The following is a 10,008-nucleotide window of genomic DNA, read 5'->3' on the forward strand; positions in this document are numbered from 1 at the left end:
GTTTGTAACCCCCAAAATAATAATGTTATAATTTATGTGATAAATAATTTATATTCCAAAATTTACAATGTTACACATTTACAAAATTACATAAAATAATAATAAGTATTATTATAATGAAATTACCATGCAATAAAACCTATTTTATATATAAGAAAATTATTGCAGTAGCTCAGTTAACTACTGTACTTTAAACAAAAGCACAAATCCAATTTTTGCGAGAACCGCTGGAAAATCTGTCATGTTACATCCGAACCTGTTGTGGCGTATCTTCTACGATCACATTCTGCTGTGTTCTGTTGCAATTTTTCGCGATATGAACAGAACAGGATACTAGCTCCCTTGAGGCCGTTGTTCAGCACTAAAAATAATAGATGCTTATCTGGCCTGCGACTCACGCCAACCCGGCCACAACCAGGAAGAACAATCAAGACAAATGCCTGGCATGCCATTCAGCTGCGAAAATCTGGGCAGAGTAGTCACCAAGGTCTTTGTCATCAAGTACTTCCTTCCCTCCTCTGTCTCTTTTCCTCCACTCTGTCTTTCTGCTTGACATTATCTTATTTTGTTCACACCACTCAATACGTTAGCGTGTGCTCTCGGTTGCAAACCCTTGTAAAAATAAGTCGTTTTTTCTCCTTTAAATAGAGTGCTCATTATTGCACTTTAGAAGAATATACTGAGGTGCAAACTGCAATTAAAATAAAATATAGGATAGATTAAATATATTAAATGCAATTAGTTGAATTTTAGAGTGTTTTTGACACACTTAAGTAGGACTTAATACGTCTTTATAAGTAATTTCATAATTGCTCTTTTAGTACACTTAATTTGCCTTTAATTTTATGTTATATACAAGTACAGTTTTAAGTTAAAATTTTATAAGTACACTAAAGTGCATGGTCAATACAAATAAGGGCACTTCATTTTGAAAAGGGAAGTGTTGACTAACACTGTTGTCTTAACTAGGTGTGAGGCTATAAAATGACATTTAAAGCTACATGTTCCATATATATCTGAGATTTTTTCCTAACTGGGTGCGACAGCTGGGTTCAAGGTGAAATCTCATTGGTTCACAGAAATCTAATTGGCTGTTTTAAACATTAACTGTCTTCCACTGACTAGTGTTTTGTTGCACATTTAGTGTGGCCTGACAAACTGCATGTTAGTGGTTGCATCACACATATAGATAGAATAATTGAATATTTAGACCCAGGGATCACATTATATTTGATTCTGAAAAATGTGTTCATATGACAAGAATATTTCCTCCCAGATTGTCTTAACCGAATCATGTTATATTAACTTTTGTCAAAGAAATTGCCAGAGTACAGTCTAATATTGAAAACAAGGCTCACAATTAGTTTCGGTCACACGGTGCTGAATATAGATGAACACAGATAAAAACAAACTGTATTTCCTCTCTTTCCCCATAAAGACTTGGCAGCATTATTCTCTTTTCAGTTAAGTGAGGTTTTATTGCTTTTGTTGTTCTCTTGGGACCTTTAAGCAATGAAGTACTTGGCGAAATTATGGGATTGACAGTCTAATAAATTTTGTTAAAGATTTTATTGACATAAAGGTATTTGAAAGTGGTCAAATGCAGCTAAAGGTGTATACACCAGACAACTCAGACGACCTGAAGTGTATTGTGTCTCCATCTGAGCACTATGAAAGTTTGTCAGTGCTAATTATCTTCAGAGAAATTCTTCTGTAAACCCTGATGTGATTTAAGTATTATATTAGCTTTCAGAATGATCACTGACCCACAAGCTTCATGCCATTCTAAATAAGTTTGGGCAGAGGCTTCATATAAACTGCTAAACACTGATGTCCTAAGTCAGAAGATTCTGCTTCATGTTAGCTTAGACTTCGACTGAAACCTATTGGTTAGTTCTCAGATACATCATTCATACCTGCAGTCATGAGAGTTAAATTCAGTATGTTTGCATTATGGTTTATTATGATGATTGTGTTTTTTTGTGTGTTTTTTTTCCTCAGTGAAAAGTTTTCACCTCGAGACAATTTTGTCATCATTTACTCACCCTAAAGTTGTTCCAAATCTGTATGAATTTCTTCTTATTTTGAAGAAAAAGAAGATATTTTGAAGAATGTGTAAAAGCAAAACCCTGTTGACTATTGTTCCCTGTTGATTTTACCATTTACTTTTTTTTTTTTTTTTGGTTACACGCATTCTTCAAATATCTTCTTTTGTGTTTATCAGAAGAAAAAAAACAAACCCTCATACAGTTTTGGAATGTCATGAGATGAGTAAATGACAGAATTTTCATTTTTAGGTGAACTATCCCTTTAAGACTCCATATAAGATTACTTTTAAGATTTAAAAAGAACTCTAGTTAAAAATATATTTATTAAACTGGTATACTTAAAGTCTGCTAAACTGGAACATCTAGTTTTGTACTTAATACACTTTAACTGTGTGGAAGTAGTGCTGAAGTCCAACTGAAGATATATTGAAGTATATTTGATTGTGCTAAAGTGGGACTATTGCAAGTATACTTCAGGTACACTTAAATATCTTTCATTTAAAGACTGAAATTATTCAAAGATCAATCAGTCCTCATCGATACTGACTTTAAAACCCATTTTAGGCTTAATAGTAAAAGTAGTACTCCAAATAAAGTTGAATTATATTTTTTTAATATCAGTAAGTCTCGAGCGATATGTCAGTAAATATGTTAACAGATTTGAAATATACTTAGTATGACATAAATATATTTTAATTATAGTTATAATAGTTATTTTATTATTATGGTATATTTGGCATTTACAATCTAACCAACAGTGATGCCATTGCATACTGAATCACCTCAAGGAAATGTATAGAGTTAATAATAAACTTTAAAACTAGAACACAGAAAAAAGCTTGACACAAAGTTTGTAGAATTCATTATATATCACTTTTCTCACACAATATTCACAATGTGGCACGGGGCATGTGGGTTTGAATGGTCACTGCTGGCTCCGAGTCCATTAGCAAGCGGGGTGATGAATGCGAATTGGAGTGACTCATTAACGAGAGGCTCATCTGAACTTGTTAAGGGCTTAATTGGATTGAGCAATAAAAGCTCTTCTACAGTCTCTTATTTTGATTGATGACAATGCACAGGTGCCCCCTCTCCTCTGTCTCTCTCTCGCTCCACTTTTTTCTCTTAGGTGAGATTTCAATTTGTAGGGAGTGTTTATGTTTGAAGGGCACTGCGAATGTCGAAATAACATCATTACAAGCATATATACCAAAAATAAACACGAAAAAGGTAGTCAAGGGTCTGGATTTATTATTTTTTTTAGTGTAAAGTCACCATTGAATCAAAACGTACTATTCAATTTTTTTTATCAGATATGCAGTGTTTATTATTATTTAATTATCCATGCTGTCACTAACATTAAACAATTGCAGAAATTAGTAAAAATTACCAAACGAGTTTACAGTGGACAACATCTTACTGGGTGGATTTTTAGAAAGCCATTTTGAATAAAGTAATAATGAACTAAATAATATTTTCACACTTTTTAATATTATTTGAACAAATTACAGTTTTATTTAAAATACTGTTTTTGAAAAAATAAAAAATAAAAATAAAATATATATACACACAAAAATACAAGTATTCTGTTCACTAGTTATATTTCTTTAAAATGTGTACCTTATTACATAAATGCTCATGAAATGATTGCAGCAATTCGATTGTCAGAAAGCCCTTTATTACTGGATGGATTTTTTGAGAACCATTCTTTCTGTAAAGGAAATGACAGCGATGGAATTTTCGAATAAAATGTAGACCTTTATTTAAAATAATGATTTTTTTAAATATTCTGATGAAATATATAAATATAAATTCTATAAAAATAATAACTTACTGTGGCATAATACTTTTTTTTTTTTACCTTGGTTTTTATTGAAAATAAAATTTAAAAAATGACTTATTAATTCAGGAAAATATGTTAATCTGTGTTATTTCATTATACTCGTATTCACTAATCTGCATAACTAGCAGTGTTTGATGTAGCAAGATAAGTGAAGTGAGTCACCAAATGTACAGTTGTCCCCTGCTCAGTGTGCAGGCAGCAGCGAACACTATGTAAATTGGAAAGCTTCTGTCAGCACTCGTTACACCTTTTTTTGGACGACGGTGGACACTCCCTTGGAAGGAAACAGTGAAAAGGGAGGAGGGGCAGTATTTCTCCAACGGGAGCGTTTGAGGGGATATCCTTTGAGACCACATATAAAGGGCATATTGCTTTTTCGCTGTATATAGAAACAGCACATATTTGCAATTGTGTTCTCATTCATCTGAGTGTTTTCTTGTTCTGTGTATGTTTTAGGGTTGTCAATGGGAACTGCAGCAGTAAGTGTCGGAGCTGACAGACTTGGCAGATGTTCATTAGTCTGTGCGTGAGAACGTGCCATAGCTGGCTGTGGTAGTAGTCCAGAGGGCTGGGGTGAAGACTGGCACAGTTTGAGGTGTTGACGGCCAGTGGTCCTTTAAAAAGTTCACCTCGCTGCTTTTATGCCCAAATAAACTTTTAGAAGCGGCATGCTTGGCTTGTCAAATAACAGTCAATAGATACGGCTCCTGACAGATATTGGAAAAATTACATTTTAATTTAGTTAGTCTTTGTCCATTGATCAAATGAGCCTTTGATCAAGTCGGCTAAATTAAAGTTTTGAATACATTGAGGCACTGACTGACACAACTTATTCTTGATTGGATAACAGTGACCAAAATAATCTAGCCATTAGTTGGGTTGTGTTTGGGTTTCTGAGCCAATGACTGATAAGCACAGTAATCGTTGGAAACCAGAATATATTTGGTGCAAACATCTGATAATCTTTTGCAGTCAGATTCCTTCACTTTTATTGGTCTTGGTAATTGTAACTGTTTAAATGAGCCAATATTTGTTCACTTACATTGTGTTTATCACTTTGACAGAGAAAGTTGTATGCAGTGGTGAACTTCCTGCATTTAGAGTTTTTCATCTATTGAATGATTGTAATCTATATATTTCTATTTAAGTTTTATCATCAAATATTTGACTACATGATCAAAAGTATGTGAACACTACTACTTTTAGCTATCCATTTCAGCTGTTTTAGCTACACCCTTAACTAACAATGCGTAAAATCAAACATACTGGAACAGGGCACACCAACATTCATGAAGAAATGGTTCACTCAGGGAAGAACTTGACTGATCTGAACAAAACCCAGTCCGGAACCCTTATTGAACGACTTTGGTATGAATTTGAACAGCAAGCCTTCACTCAACATCAGTGTCTGACCTCTTTGATGTTCTTTGAACATGCAGTGTAGTATCTGATGATAAAAACTTAAATGGAAATACATATAGATTATAATCATTCAATAGATAGGAAACTCTAAAGGTAGGAATTTCACCACTGTATCCAAGTTTCATTGTCAAAGCAATAAACACAATGAAAGAGAACACATATATATAATACCATTAAAACTCTTGAGTCTGAATAAGATTCAATCCTAAGAGTCATGTTCCAAAATTTAGTGCACTCTCTTAAAGATAAAGGTTATTTTTTGGGATTGATGATCGCATGAAGAACCTTTAAAGCAGTGGGCTCAAACTCAATTCTTGGAGGGCCACAGCTCGGCAGAGTTTAGCTCTAACCAGCTCCAACACACACCTGCTTGGAATTTTCTAATAATCCTGAAGACCTTGATTATCTGGATCAGGTGTATTTGATTAGGGTTGGGGCTAAACTGTGCAGACCTGTGGCCCTCCAGGAATTGAGTTTGAGACCAATGCTTTAAAGGGATAGTTAACCAATTTTTTTTTTTAATTCTGTTAATTACCTTGTCGTTCCAAACCCGCAAGACCTTCATTCATCTTCAGAACACAAATTAAGATATTTTTAATGAAATCTGAGAGCTTTCTGACCCATCATAGACAACAACACAACTACCAAGTTTAAGGCCCAGAAAAGTAGTAAGCATATTGTTAAAATAGTGTGCCTTACTGACCCAGAAAAGAAGAAATCGTTAAATAAAGTTATTTTTGTTTTCTTTGTGCACAAAAAGCATTCACATTGCCTCATAAAATTACAGTTGAACCACTGATGTGGACTATGCAGGGTCAGAAAGCTCTTGCATTTCATCAAAAACATCTTAATTTGTGTTTTGAAGATAAACAAAGGTCTTACAGGTTGGGAACGATATGAGGGTGAGTAATTAAGGACAGAATTTTCATTTTTGGGTGAACTATCCCTTTGACATCCATGGATCCTTTCCGTTCCACAAAAGGTTCTTTAAAGGAACACAGAAAATGGGGTCATCGGATGCCCATTTTAGCACAAGTTGATATGGTTCTTTAGGGTCTTAATGAAAAGTCTATAACATACTTTGTTTAAAATTTCTCAAAGGTAGTGTAAAACAACGTTTTTTTTACCTTGCCAAAAACAGCTCTGCACACAGTAACCCATTTTAGTGCATGTTTCTTTAAATGCTAATGAGCTCTGCTCACCCCGCCCCTCTCTTCTGTGGGGTGACGGAATGTTACTGTTTACTCTAGCCACGGAACTTGCTAACTAGCACGCTAAAGGCGATTTGCAAAGATTCATAAAATACCCTTATACTCACTTCTTTTGTAGGTGAGGCTGAATCACGAATGATTCGCGTGAACATCGACGCATTTAGGTAGATCGGAAGGCGCATTCCCTTCAAAAACAAATGTAATCCTCTGCGTCTTCAGCTGAGTAAATGACGACTGCTGTGTTCATTATCCAACAACAAAGCACTTCAATCGCTTAGGAGACATTCTTGTTCACTGCTGCTCCGGCGTCGAAACAATGGCGGACCCACAGCCAAGAAGCTGAGAACGGCTTGATTTGAGAAAGGGGATATTATTTATAGGGATTTTAGGGAGACCACGGGTGGATTTTTATCATTAGGGTGGTTGTGTACACACACTGCCAGCACACATTTCAGTTCAAACAACATGTAAAAGTCCGATGACCCCTTTAATGGCATCACTGTGAAAAGCAGTGTTGCCAGATTGGATGGACGATTTCCAGCCCAAAAGCTCACAAAAACCCGCCCAAAACTTTAACTGTCAAAATAATGTGATAGCATGTAAATCAAGGTTGATAAGAGCCATTTTTAACTCCTTATAACAAAATAATGACGACAAAATAATATAAATATAATGCTAGATACATTTCCCATGGATCAAATCAGAGCAAATACATTAAAGAGAACTACCAAATAAATATGCAAGCAGACACTGTCAAATCGGCAATCAAGAAATGAATGGATACCCTCGAAAAACTCATGCATCATTTTCAATGTCAACAGTCAGAATTTAAATGCAAAAAAGTGCCCAATATAAGGGATCAGAATAAGCAACGTAATTATAGGTATTTCACACTTGTTCGTGCACACACCATGACAGTCAAAACTGTGTCATTCTGTATGATAATATGACAATAAAAAAATTCAACAACAACAATAATGCTCTTACTTTCATGTTGCTCTATAATTTCACACAGAACTAAGTCTTTCGTGAAGTTCATATTGAACATAATATAGAATTTTGCACAGTCAAAACTACCAAGTCCAGCATCTTTAAAGGATATACCAATCTGGACCGTTTAAAACATAAAAGAAAGGATTGTATAGATATAAATAGATTTTGATTAAATAATTTAACTGTGCTCTGATTTCGGAGTTGCAGTGATATAGCCTTCATGTCATCTCCCTCAACAGGTGTAAATCACAGGTGTAACCTTTAATTTTTTAACGCTGCCAGTGTACTTGTGCACTTGTTACAAACCAGCTGGATTTTTGTTCATCTTTAAAATACAAATAATAATAAGATCATTTTAATGAAACCTCAAAGATTTCTGTCCCTCCATTAAAAGTCATGCTTTTAGTGTTTGTTTTCGCTCATCAAGCAAATATGTTGAGCTTCATATTTTATGTTCTCTATGTATGCATGTTGATCATTATTTATATGTGAATAAAAGCCTAAATGAAATCTGTTCATCATGTAAAATGATTGTCTTTTCAGAAGACTTGGATTAGAACACACAATTTATTTGGATTACTCTTTGAAGCCAGAAAGTGTTGGTGGAATGGTATTCCAATGTCGGGACAGAATTCTCTCAGGTTTCATTAAAAATATCGTCATTTATGTTTTGAATGTACATGAAACGTTTGAAACAACATCAGGGTGAAAAATGTAAAGAATGACAGAATGTTCATTTTTGGGTGAACGGTTTCAGTCCAATGCTTTATATAGAGTAAAATATTAATGCCAGTGCTATAGAAATTAAATGTTCAGCAAGTGAATTTCAGTGTGGTGTCCAGGTGTCCACATTCTTGTGGTCATGTAGTGAACCTCAAGTGGTGCGCTTGATCACGGTACTCCCACAAAAGCCTATTTTTATTGTAATTCAACACAAAGACACCAGCAAAAAGGGCCTTGATTATTAGTCGAGAAGCACTTGAGAACCGCCCTTCTAGAACATTCACATCGTTCCAGTAATGACTCAGGAAAAGCTCTTTATCACTGCAGGCAAACTCAAAGCTATAATCTCTTCAGTATCCACATAGTCCTGATGCTTTGTAAATTAGTTTTGATCCATTTCCTTGACCCTTCCCACAGCTGTCCGCTTCCGGTATCCCTCAGCATTGCCTGAGAAGAGCCTAGCTGGATTGTAAGAAGTTTATAAGACTGCAACTCTGTCCTTCAAAGGGTGAAAATGCCGTTTACAAAGAGCAGGCCTCCTTGAATTTGCTAGATGCTATCAAGCTCGGCTGTAAGTTATGAGCACAGTCAGAATGCCTTAGTCTGCCTGTTTATCATACAGCCGCCACCAATTTGTTTCGGGATTGTTTAATTAATTGCCATGGAAACATCTGCGCACGTCGGGATCAAATTAGAGACGGCCCTCTTTGCGGAACAGCGACATGATCCCGTTCCTTGAGGGGGAAAAGCAGAGTGAGAAAAGTGGAATTAGGGATGAAAGGAAAGTTCAAATCCAATTTAGAGAGCGAGATTTCTTAACTTGAATGTGTGGCATGTGGTCAAGAGAGGACATCTGAGAAAAAAGTACTATGGAGTGGAAACTGCAAATGGGGTAAAATGAAGGGACAGAAGTTAAAAATAGATGAGAGAAGGACATGGTAAATTATATCGCAACTAAGCTCTTCTGATTGGCCTCTCAGGGATGATTGGCATTTAGCTTCTCTGGGAATGCACATACTATGAAAATCAACATACTATGATCATATATGGCAAATGTAACAGAAACGGTGTCAGATTTATCTAAAATATGTCAGTCAGGTGATTGCTCAAAACCAGTGAGCCGCATATTACAAAGTAAACAGAACAGAAAATACTATATAATCTGGAGAATCACTTCTAAAGTTCGAATCAAAAGAAGCTCGGCGGCAGGTGATTTTGAAGTTTGTTTGCATAAAACCTTTGCTAATATTTCCAAATTGCTCCTCTCAAAATCAGTCGGATACAGTACCTAGATAAATAATGTCTATTAATCCATGTCAAACATTAAAAAGTTTTTCTTCAATAGCTGAAAAGTCAATGTTTCCATATGTCCAAAAGAATGTCGGCTTGAAACGTTGCATGCTATTTTGATATCTCTCTCTTTTTGATATTTCAAGGCTGCATGTCGTGACTAGCCTGTTTGTGTGTAATTTCGTATAGCCCTGTCTCGGTTTGTTTGAGTGGCATTTTCTTAACACAGGAAATTCTCCATTAGCATGGGAGGCTAATCAAGAGCGCTGAAGGAAATAGGAAACGTTCAGAGCAAAACAGCGTGTCCCTCCCACTCTGCCTCGGCTATTCCAGTAACTTTTCTTTATTATTATTATTTTATACTTTAATACTATTAAACTTTTCTAAATCTGAGCAGTGCAGGGACTGTTTGTAAATAAAGTAGGAGATATTTTGAATTTGTGAAAAAAAAAATTTAATTCATGAATTAACATTTTAC

This window comes from Barbus barbus, assembly GCF_936440315.1.
Source record: "Barbus barbus genome assembly, chromosome: 29".
Classification (NCBI taxonomy): Eukaryota; Metazoa; Chordata; class Actinopteri; order Cypriniformes; family Cyprinidae; genus Barbus; species Barbus barbus.